General features: G+C 38.0%; 1 protein-coding gene across 8 annotated transcripts in view; it reads right to left on the bottom strand.

Annotated features, from left to right (window-relative positions):
* The window catches only part of CSNK1G3 (casein kinase 1 gamma 3), a 67276-nt gene extending 55450 nt beyond the window's left edge, over positions 1–11826 (bottom strand). For 4 of the 8 annotated variants that reach the window (XM_017807280.1, XM_017807277.1, XM_017807282.1 and 1 more), the window contains exon 1: positions 11398–11513. The gene's annotated coding sequence lies outside the window, so the exon portion shown is untranslated. Of the gene's footprint in view, positions 1–11393; positions 11514–11772 lie in introns of those variants that run through there. The other 4 variants (XM_017807279.1, XM_017807286.1, XM_017807278.1 and 1 more) reach the window with 4 other exon arrangements.
* Positions 11827–12124: the final 298 nt, after the last annotated feature.

The following is a 12124-nucleotide window of genomic DNA, read 5'->3' as shown; positions in this document are numbered from 1 at the left end:
AGAAGCAACCCTGTCTGAGTCCAAGAAGCATTTGCACAAGCCTCTCAGGCACATGGTGTGATTATTGGTGCTGTCCTTTGCCAGAGTTGGACTTCGATGATCCTTGTGCGTCCCTTCCAGCCCAGGGCATTTTATCATTCTATGAGAGACAGTAAAAAAAACATCCCTGGTTTAAGCACAAGGTATTTAAAATTCACTCAGCCTCCTGGCATTTTCATACCTCTGCAGTTCTTCTCACATCTCAAGTGTCTTTGTTCACATTGTTCTACTCCCAAGGTCTCATGATTTTTGGCTCTGACATTAATCTAGCAGCACAGCTTCTCTTCACACCTTCTATAAGAGTTCAGAGAAAGTTTCCAATGCCTCTGCCACAGATTTCCAAAAGCCTCTCTCCAGCATTACATAGTTTTTACGGAATATTTCATCTACTAAGAAGCCCTTACCAGAGATGAAGCACAGTCACATTCATTTTCCAATATTCATTTATATGTTACAAATACTTTTGGACTACAGACAGAATAATATGGGATTTTATTCAACAAAACTCCTTTTGAAGTATTTAACAGCAGAAAATCTGCAATTCATACTACAAATCTGAAACTAAGCTCAAAAACAAGAGATTTATTGAGAGATCATCAGTACAAAATTTAAATGTCAAATCAACTATTTCTGGTAATTTTTTACGCCTCGTGGAAAGTTAAGGCTAGTAAGAACACCTAGCTTTAAATGACTGCATAATTTTCATTCATTTTTATATACGCCTCCATGCAACAAAAAACACCTATGAAATTCCAAATCCACAGCAAAAATGCTCACAATTGAAGGACCCTTCAAAGTTTAGGACAGCAGTTTCTAACTTTGAAAAACTCTTGGGATAAAATCTGAATTGAGAAATATCTCTAAAATTATATATGATTTAGTCAGATCTATGTTTTTTATGAAAAATTAATCCACTCTTTAATCATTCAATATTTCATTATTTTAAATTTAGTCCAGTGAGAGAAATTCAGGCCTTCACATGATCTCCATGTGACCCAAAAGATTTGAGTTGCTGTTCCAATGATTTATGTTACAAATAAATGTCTACAGATTTATTTTGTGTATATTACTTTCCTAGGAAAACTCTAAGATAAAAAGTTAAGATTCATTGCATAATTCAATTAATGTAACAAAAATATTATTCCATCATTTTTCATATTTCCAAAGCAGGAAAAAAAAAAAGCAAAATCTTTAGCATTTCAGTCAAAACTAACAACAAAATCAGTGTGCTGAAATATTCAGTACAAAAAACTTCCACAGATGGTACAAACTCATGATAATAGCCTTGAAAAAAACAAAAAACATTTCCAAACAAACTTCTCCTGACACAATTTCTCTCTTCAGCTATCAAATGCATTATCAAAATTGCTCATTACTGAATCATTTTACAAGTCTTAGAAGGTATTTTCTAAATGTAAACTCAACATAATGAAAACTTATTCATCAGTAACTCATTTTGCTCTCAAAAATGGAATCCACTTCATATAACTAGGGAAGTTCAATCCTACTCTTCCAAGTCCAGTGAAGCCTAGTTTTATAGGGTTTTTTAATTTTTTAACATAAAAAATCAAAATACAAATTCGTATTATATGCTCTTTCCCTTCTACCACCTCTAGCACACCTCGAACTTCTTCATCCTTTCAGATGTTAATTAAGTCATCAAGGAATACTTTACTCTAGGTACTTATTCTGACTTCAGTTAGGAAAACAACTACCTTGGAAGCACTGTAAAAGGAATATGCAAATCCTCTGAAGGAACATCATTTTCCCTAAAAAAACCCAAAATTTTGCAGCAGATGTGAATTAATCTAAGAAAAAAAGATGGGCTTTTTCAGTTTCGCACAGGAGGACTGCTGTCTCCACAATAATAAGATGAAAAACACATGGGACACAAGAAGGAACGATGTACCCGAAACAGCTTCGGCAGCAACCACACTCAGGCCATCAAAAACCACTGCTCGCTTTCTTTCCCTGCCAGCTTGCCTTTCAAAATACTGAACAAGGGATCCCACACTCTCTACATTTATTCCACAGAGGAAAAAGTACATAATATATTACTAACTTCGAAATCCTTCACAGAGTTTCAGCAGCAAAGAGGGAAAACACACAAAGCAACTGCTACTTTTTGATCACATGCACATCAAATTCTTCACACTTTAGAAGACACCTGTTTATTTAAGAAAGCAAATATAATATCCTAATTTCAAAGGCAAATGAAATCTCCTTACAACAGATCATGCAGGTGCTCAGCTGTGCAATTTGTTTCTCAGTGTGCATGGCTTCAAAACACCTATTTTGATTTGTGCTCTTCAGCACTCCAAGGCAACTAGCAGGTCACAAGCGCACTTAAACTTTGTTTGCATTACCAGAACTTCCAACAACACGATGTTTGCATCTCAAGTACCTTCTACATTACCACTTCTTTTTTACTTAGAGGTCTAAGTTTTTCACAGATTCTTCAGTTCACTTGCTATGAGTAACTAAGACAAATGTACTGTTCAGGTAGTGTCCAGTCTTTTTGCACTTCTACATTCTGTAATATCAACCCATTCTACATTAGCACAGTAGTTTTGCAAAACAAAACAAGAACAGAATTTATTGATGTTGGTGTACAAATTAGACTGTCAGCATACCTGAAAATTAAGGTTTAAGAAAACAAATTGCTTACTGCTACAGATTTGTATGATTTTCCCTCATAAAACAGAATTTTATGTAACTGAAACTAAGTCTACATAGATACAGTCTCAGTCCACAAACACTTATCAATGAGATGCACTCAAAGAAGCAGCCTAATTGAAAATGTCAAGGTAAATCCAAGTGGCTTTCTCATGAATAAAAATTTACACAACCAAGCCTTCTAAAAAGCCATGTTTTCTTCTCTAGTCGTACATATACTAAAAAAAAAAAAGAAATTACATTTATCATTTACGGTATCAACTGCCACACACTACTTTCAATGAACACAATTAGTTCGAGATTCTGGAAGGAGCTTTTCAATTTGCATGCATATAGCTATTTCCCTAGGGAAAGTTCACCAGCAAACTGAATATGGCCACATATAATCCTCCTTTAATGCACACAATCTAACAGAAAAACAGCTTTATTAACACATTTAATCAAACCTTCCTCTGTACAAAAAGTAACCAAAAATATACCTCATCTTTATTGAAGCTTGTTTAGAAAGTCTATTCTAGTTAAGCTAGTGTAATTTTTCTTGTACCAAGGTTTAAAGTCACATAAACAAATCTGAGGGCTGTCAATACCTAAACTTCAGTATCTGTTCTGTACATTTAATTTTGTCAGTTGAAAGGCTACTACCTAACAAACTTCATGGTTCTCCACCACCCAGTTACCAGTTCTGGTCAAAATACTGTCACATCAAAAGACCTGTAGAGTACTCAGTCTCACCCCAACTCAATACAATTTTTCACAAATGACAGACTGGACTAACTATGTAGCAATTAAGATCTCTGTGCAATCACTTCCTCTCTGTTAACTCAAAACAAAGACCAGCTGAAGATTGCTATCTCTGGTCACTACATAAACATTTATATTTTCTCCTTGACCTCGAAGACAAGTTTGGCCCTAATCCACAAATTGCACTTCATCATAGGCTTTCACAACAAAATCTCACCAACTTCACTTCAGGATTCCATGCCAGTGAATGCATTTACTTGATTAAAACTTTGGTGCGTCCATACTTCTTGCACTATTATATAATCATCATTTTAGAGTAAAAGTTGAAAGTCAGTTTTCAGAAGGGAGAAGGATAACATAAGGAATAATTTTTAAAAATCTAATGTGACAGTATGAAGGCTGATTTACTATAGAGCAGAGAAAGGATATCACTGATGGTTAAGCAATATTTCAGTCATTTGTTTTTTCCACTTTTTCCTCACCACACTCATACAAACTTAAATGGGCTATATTGTCCACAGCTGAGAGAAAGCTAGTGCTGAGCTAGCTAATACTACATAATGGAGGCTTCAATTTTCTACATCAAACATTGTACACAGCACTAAACTGTTACAGCAGAACAACTGAAAGGTACAGATTAGTTTCAAACTAGCCCAGAGAAACTGTAAAGTTAACACATCTAAAAGTTAGAAAACAAAGCAAAAAGAGCATTGCATTTCATCTAACACCGTAACTACATCTGAATACAAAATCAAGCACTAAAATGAAGCATTCCAGTGCTATGTGAAGGAAAAAAAAAACACAAATATTTTCTCAAAGTCCAAAAGACATTAATTCTGTCTTCAGGTTAAAATTTTGATAGGATAAAGTACACAGTGTGCATTCCCCAGTGACTGTGAAGATCAGTTGCCAAAATTAAAAGCATTTCTAATTCACTGAGACAATTCCTCCTCTCACTTACCTTTAATTACATGGTCAGATTCTACTTCAAAAACTTAGATGGGAGCCAAAGTCAAATTATACAACTCGCATATAAGGAAAGGGATAACTCACAGTACAGGAAAAGGTTTCCAGAGTAAGTTTTGCAGCTATAAATCTGTCAAGGTTTTCTGACAATAAAAAACTACACAGTAAGCAAGTGATTCTGCTCTCTTAATAGCCTCCATAAACTAAATAGGTACCTTCTACAGCAATCCAACTACTTTACTATGAAATATACTTGCAACTCTCCTCACTTGTATGGCTTTCACCGCAATGTATATCTAAAATGCCTTTATTAAATTGAAACTAGACCATTACAGCCTCTAAACGGTAAAAACTTTTTTTTTCTTGTTTTATAATCTTAATGTGGAATAAAATGGTATGGTAAAGTCTCAGACACCACACCAATTAGAATCATGCTTGCCACCTTTGTATTGAATGCATAAGATGCATAGTGACACAAATTTAATGAAAAACACTAGGTAAGATCTTGGATTTATCAATAGTAACGTAATATAAAACATACTTAAACCACTGACTTGCCATGGAACTGAGGGGAAAAAACAAGTTTCTCAATGCTTTATACAAAACCAAACAATACTGAATATGAAATCATCTGGTGTAAACTCAAAGTTCTGCGAACAAAATAACCTGATGCTATTGACATCAGTTTTCCAAGGTCTGAAACAACTACTTCACTACAAGGATTTTAATTAAAAAGAATTCTTGAGCACTAAAATGAGAAAATGTCGGTATTTTCATATAAACACTGTGTAGTAAACTCTTAATGTACTACTTAGGAAGACTACAACAGATTCAGACTAAGCAAATTGTTCCTCAAAAGCATCAATATTAGCTAAGCTTAGCTATCTACAGATTAGTGTTCAACACCCACACAGACTCGGTACAGTAATTTCAGCTTGTTGGATATCTTCCATGTTTCCACAGTATTCCCAGGCTTCCCTCTGATAAATCTTGAGCTCTCTTTTTTTGCAAAACCTCTTGTTTCTTCCCACAATAAAACCTTCCCTTCTCATTCAGCAAGGAGATGTACTATTGCCGGCCTAGTACTACAAGCTACAAGCTGAATACAGAACAGATAACATCCTTTCTTCACCATGGATAGCTAATATCTACTATGTAAATTGATTTTATGAAGCTTATAGGAACTTATCTTCAAAGGCATAACAATCTAAGCCTGGTAAAAAGCACCCAAAAAGTTCCATATTTGTATAGCAGCAGATGAGAGAACTGCAGACAAAAATTTCTTATTTCTTTTAAAAATAGACTTTTTTTTTAGAAGAAAATTCAAAGTATAATAAACAGATTTCACTTAAAAGCTCAAAACTGGAAAATTTAGATCAGAGATTCAAAGAGCATTTCTAAAATGCAAAGACATTTATCTCCCAGTCTGACAAAAGCTTAAGAGCAAACCTGGTCATTCTGTCTTCCTGTTGTCTGTTAGAAAAATTCTTCTGTCCCTCTTTACTGCTACCCATAAATTCAAGTTTCAGCATTTGTTATTTCTCCACATTTAGAGATGCCTAAGCCTACTGGCAGCAAATGTTAAACAGAAACTTTTATAACTTGATACGCAGAGCAGCCTACTCCTGGAACATTGCAAGAAATTAATGCATACCAATTGAAGTGATCTTGCACAGAAAGAGAAAGAAAAAACATTTTATACTGAACTTCTTTGTTTTTAGAAGAAAGTATTTGCAAAACACAACTAAGAAAATACTAGTGGTTGAGGTTAGAGTGAAACATGACCTTAATGCAATCATGTCCAACTCCAACCTCTGTAGTATTACTTCATATTCCCACAATTACTGCACACTTAGGATTCAAGATAGCTGTATTTTTATGGACATCATACTGCCATCAAAAATATCAATAGTATCTGAAATTAAATATGTACTTCATTTTAAGCTAGCAGATCTCCCCTAAAGCAACACTGAACTCCTTTCTAAGATTGCTTTATCATCATCATCATGGCTGGGCTTCACGAACAAAGATTTGGGGAGGGCTCTACCCATATTTGCTACAAGCACGTTGGTGGCTAATAAGGCCAATATGAGATAGACAGGTCCAGTTGCAAAAGGCACAGCAGAAAGACTCCTTAGGTGGTATATTCTGCAAGACACGATTCTTTCTGCGTTGTCTTTTCTCCTCGAGAGTGATCCTGCGTGCGTTCTCAAAAGAAGCAGCAGCGTTATAGATGGTGTGTCTCCACACCTCCCAACTGGAGGCCAGAGTAGACCAGTTATGTTAAAAAGCTGTTGAAATATGAAGTCTTCCACACCTTTACATACATGTTGGCTGCTTCATTTAAATTCAGAGACCTAAAACAGAAAATGCTTAGTGCCTTAAATACAGAGAGGTATTCATGGGATTTTTCTACATATAACAATACAATTTTTAAACAGTACTTTCCTCTGTGCTGCAGAGGTGTGCCCTACCTCGGATTAAATCACAGCTTCCAATATCACAAAGGTAACCTGCCAGAAGCCCATATCTTTAAAGCATTTTATACAAAAATACAGTCTATGCAGCTTTCACAACATAACAGATGCAACATTTACTACATAATTAGTACTTCAAGCTCAAAGACATACGGAACCAAAAGAACCATTTTAAGGCTACAATAGAACTTAAGTCTGAAATTTTGTTATGAAAAATGCAATTAGACAAAATAATGGGTTCGCACAATGGCGCTCTCCTCCTGCTACAGGTGGCCACACTACCTGCTGCTCCTGCTGCTACAGCCTCAGTGCTCCAACACCTCAATGAAGCCATTAGACCTCCTAACCTCACAGAAAGCTCACACACTCAACAGTAACTCATACTGAACAGAAGCTGAATCAACTCAGTGGAAGACACAAGAGACAAGATGCAGAGCAGGAGTGCATAGAGAACTGCATAGCTGGGAATGAAGCAGGGAAATACCTGGAAGTAGAGAGGGATAGCCTTTTCAACAGCCTGGAACGCAGCTGCAATGGCTGGTGTTCCACAAATGGTTGAGTGCATCTCTTAAAGGACACCACACTTGTTCTCAGCAACCTCCACAGACAAACTGCCACCCAAACAGCACCTTTAATTATGCTGCTGCTGGAATCTGTTCCATCTACATTTTGTTATTGTACATGGATTACTGAAAAAAGAGCATAGCATCTCACAAATTACCTAGTGAATAATTCCAGAGACTGTAAGAAAGTGTGACAAGCCACACACTTCAAACTGAAATCTAGGCTCTGCTTGTCATAAAATATCTCTGTATTTTTGGACTACTGAAAAGGATATCATCCACCACTGTTACAGTCCACATCCTGTCTCAATTAAAAAAAAAGCCAAAAAAACCCAAAAAAACAAAACAAAACAAAACAAAAAAACCCAAACAAACAAAAAAAAAAAACCACACCAAAACATTAAAACGTGGTTAATGAAGAGTATAAATTACTACCCAGGTAAATCTAGGGGAAAAATTATTTCTAGGAAAATGACATTAAATTACTAATAGATTTCAGTTAAGCAAAACAGTTATTAAAAAAGTCTTGGTATATTAAAAGCATAACTGGCTAGTAAGCTTACAGAGAAGATCATAAAGCCTGAGAAAACACTGTTGTAATTATATTAGTGATGTTCTACACAAAGTCAGATTAAGTAATAAACCTACTTCAATACACAAATCTTACCCGTGTGTCTGTCACGGACTTCTGTGACCTGCAGTTATCTGAGTAAACATTTTTGCAAAGACAGTTCTGACTGATCAATATGTCTCCTCCCATTCCTAACTCCACTGCACAAGGCAGGACACCAGACACACAAACAGCGAGAAAATTTTACAGCTTTCCGTACCTACAGTATACTTATTTTGTATAAAATCCCCCTTTTTGAACAGCCAAGAGTGGATTTTATCTATTAAAAAGCTTTTCTAGACATTCTCAAAAACATCAGATAAAGGAATAAACAAGAGAGGGAAGAGTGGATGTTAAAAATGCTGTGAAAAATGCTCTCTGTCACAAATGAAGGAACATGAAGTTCAATAAACATTCTACAAGAAAACACTGGTAAATACGTTTACAATACTCTCAAAGTGTTGCATATTTAATATTTATAAATATTCTTTACAACTTTTTTTAGAAAGAATCCTCCTACTTATTAATTTAAGGCAATTACTATACCACCCATAAAACATTAGAACTAAATTTAGCAGGTGAGCTAAATCTGACTAAAATAAATTAATCCATACTTTTTTAACCTAGCTCAGTACTTTACTACTTACTAAGACTTTCAAAACTTCTTCTGAAAGTACTGCTTTCAGAAAGCTCCCTAAGTAACCACAAACCAAACCTATTCTGCAGCATGGACTGGTGTGCAATGTCTCCTCTTCTACACCTCCCCTTTGCCAAAGAGGAGACATTAAATTATAAGTGGCTTACCTAAGATCACAGGGAGGGTTAGACATCCCAGTCACTGCCTTTATCTGTGATCATCAGCCTAGTGTTTAACTACTTTCTTACTAGTCTGCTTTTATTCATGCAACTGTTTACCTTAAACACACACATTTTTCTTCACCCAGCTATTTCAGCATTGGCTCACAAACCACCAGAACATTAGTGACAGTGTCTAAGATGCTACTCAGAAGTACATTTAGAAAAACAAGCTCAGCAGCAGCAGGCTTGATTTCACTGCATTGGTTTTGCAGCAGCATTGAGGAAGCATTAAAATGCCTACATAGCAAAAAAAAAAAAATCAAATTAAGGATTGTCAGAAAGTATACAACAATTACATCAAAGTTACTTTTTTACCTTTTAACAGATAGAGGAAACCAATTACACAGAAGTCTCAAAACACCTTTGAAAGAGTGTTAAAGGCCCAAAAGCAAAGCAAAAAACATGTTTTAATTCTTTTGCCTACTCTTCCAGGGTACATTAGTTGGAAACATACAATTTTCATTGTTAAACAACTCCTAGGTATCATCTTCATTTTAAGATCATCTAAACACAGCCCACCGCTAAAAAGCACTGTCCCAGTCTTCCCCTAAGTACTGTCAGGCATTTTGCTCTTACAGCCTCAGGTGAGGTATGAAAGGTTGACTGAGAACTCCTGCCATTAATTTGCAGCTGAATCGATGAGCTTAAACTTTGAAGAAACAGCATGTCAAACTCCCTTACAACTTTGTAATTCCTGTGGTTTATGTATACCTCTAATCACATTATTACTTTTATGTATGCCACTCCAAAAAAATCAGTTAAAAGTAAAAAGAAAAACGTAAGGAACAAGAAGTAGCTGTATGTTTTGTTTACAACAGACTGACAAAAAACGTTCAGCTGGAATAATTTCAGAAAAGTTCGATGAAGTTACTACAGTTGATCAGTTCCTTAGAAAGTTCTCCTTGTAATTAGAAGATACTGAAGAAAAGTAACCACTGGCACTTCCCTATTCTTCACATTTGATCTATTTTTGTCTCAAAGACATAACTAAACTAAATTTATCTTCAACAGCAGGAAACTTCCTAATATTTTTTAAACAAGTTCTTAAGACAAAAGTAAAGATGTTACAAATGCACGTAACTTTGATATTTCTAATCACAGAACAATTCAGTAACTAGTGAACCATGAACAGCCCTATTTTCATGGGACAAACCTTGCAGATGCAGTGGGGACACTAAGTTTTGATAAACTGCATCAGCTTTAAAAATGCACTTAATCTAATTACGAGACTATTAAAAACTGAAAAATTACCACAAGAAGTAAAATCAGCCTTGTTAATTGTAAATAAGTAAACTGGATGAGGAAAAACTCTTATGTAGGTTCAGTTACTTTTTTTTTCTTAGGGAAGAACAACTTCAGAAGGGTTAAGATAGGGCCTGTAATTCTTCCAAACAAACAGGCTGAATCTCTTAACTAACCTTAAATATACTTATTTTGATCACACAGGAAAAAAAAAATCCCTACAGAAAATGTGATGTATCACTGTATCAGAACTGGTAATCTAGATTCTAAAATTAATTTACATTTTATAAGCCAATACAACTATTTGATTCAAAAGTAGAATGGCAAGAGAAAAAGATTAATTTCATTAGCTAATTTCATTAGCTGAAAGTCATCCTCAGTTGATGTAACTAGTCTGCTGTTTGCAAGGTAATTTCTCCTTTTCAAGCTAGCATAACAAAATACCATTTATTTCCACTGAAAATACTGTTTAACTGTTGAAACCTCTCAATTCAAAAGAAACTGACTAAAGGATGTTGAGGTCGAGAGAAGACATCCCCTAAAATATAGTTAACACAGAAACCTCTACCTTATCTTTTCCCTCTAAAAGTAAAATTGCATTACTCCAATTTGGGATTTTAACATCCCAACGGAGCTCAGGACAAAATGCATCTACATGATACTAATTTGTGTTCTGAAAAGGTGTGAGTCTACAGAGCAGGGAAGTTGTTTATCCCTACAAGTAGCCATAACCCAGGTAGCAAGGCTTAATATGCTTAACAGTGTGCCTCACTTATGAACATGCTTAAGGACATGCAAAACAGAGGATAGTTTTGCACAGTATGTATTTCTAACTATGTATGTACTTACAAAAGTTCTTACGTACAAAGGGCACTAAAAAAAAACAAAAGACTCTTCGATTACATTCCAATTCCTTTCACACACTGCATGTCACTTTAACGCTCATTAAGGGTGTACCAGCAAAGTCAATAGGAATCCCTGAAAATAAGCTCTGTACAAGTTCCACGGCGAATCATCTCAAGCATCACTCTTCGAGACTTTAATTAACCAAACTTAAAACCACTATATTCAGAGTGTGTTTGTAAATAACTTTATAAAAAGCAAAATAAAAGGCAAAAATAAAATAGCAGAGCACTGGCAGCTCAATTTGACTCTAACCCGCTAACCTAGCACAACTGCACTCTAGCAACCTGCTTCTACAGAACAGGAAAGCGAACTTACTCACTTGTTCCTGCAAACCCGACTCGATGCCCGCCAGGGAAGGGCTCCTTCGGGAGAGGGCACCCGGAGGTCTCTCAGCGGCGGCTCCTGCCAGCCGGGAGCGCAGCCGCAGGGACGCCCGGGGCCCCTCCCGCGCCGGCCGAGCCCCGCAGGCCCCCGGCGGCAGCGCCCTCCGGCCCCGCCGCACCCCCGGGCACGGCCCCCGCACAGGCACAGCCGTCCCGCTCCACGCAGCCCGGGCGGCCGCCCCGACAGCCGCCGCGGCCCCTGCCCGCCCCGCGGCCGCCGGGGGAACGGGGAGGGAGCCGCTCCAAGTCCTCGGCCCACGGGGGTGCGGCGGCTGCCGCCGCTCCGAGAGGCGGCCGGGACGGAGACCTACCGGCGAGACGAAGGGAGCGGGGCGCAGGCTCTGTGTGCGGCCCTTCACCTCCGGCACCGCTTTCCGCCCCGCCCCGCCCCTGCCGCGGGGGCTCGGAAGCGGGGCTGGCCGGAGGGCGCTCCGGGGCGGAGGGAGAGAGGGAGGGAGAGACCGGTGGCGGCGGCGCTCCGGGAGGACGCCCCTCCCCAGCGCGGCTCAGGCGCTGCGGGCGGGACGCACCGCTCGCCCTCTCGCGGGTGATTGACAGGGAGCACCGGCAAATGGAGGTGCGCGAAGAGCCGGGGAGGAGGCGGGGCTTGCGGGTGGGCAGAGCGGGCAGCCACTGAGGGCCCGGTGGGGCGGGGCAGCGCGA

Source organism: Lepidothrix coronata, unplaced genomic scaffold, assembly GCF_001604755.1.
Source record: "Lepidothrix coronata isolate B3197 unplaced genomic scaffold, Lepidothrix_coronata-1.0 Scaffold18, whole genome shotgun sequence".
Classification (NCBI taxonomy): domain Eukaryota; kingdom Metazoa; phylum Chordata; class Aves; order Passeriformes; family Pipridae; genus Lepidothrix; species Lepidothrix coronata.
This window is presented reverse-complemented; position numbering and strand designations above follow the sequence as displayed.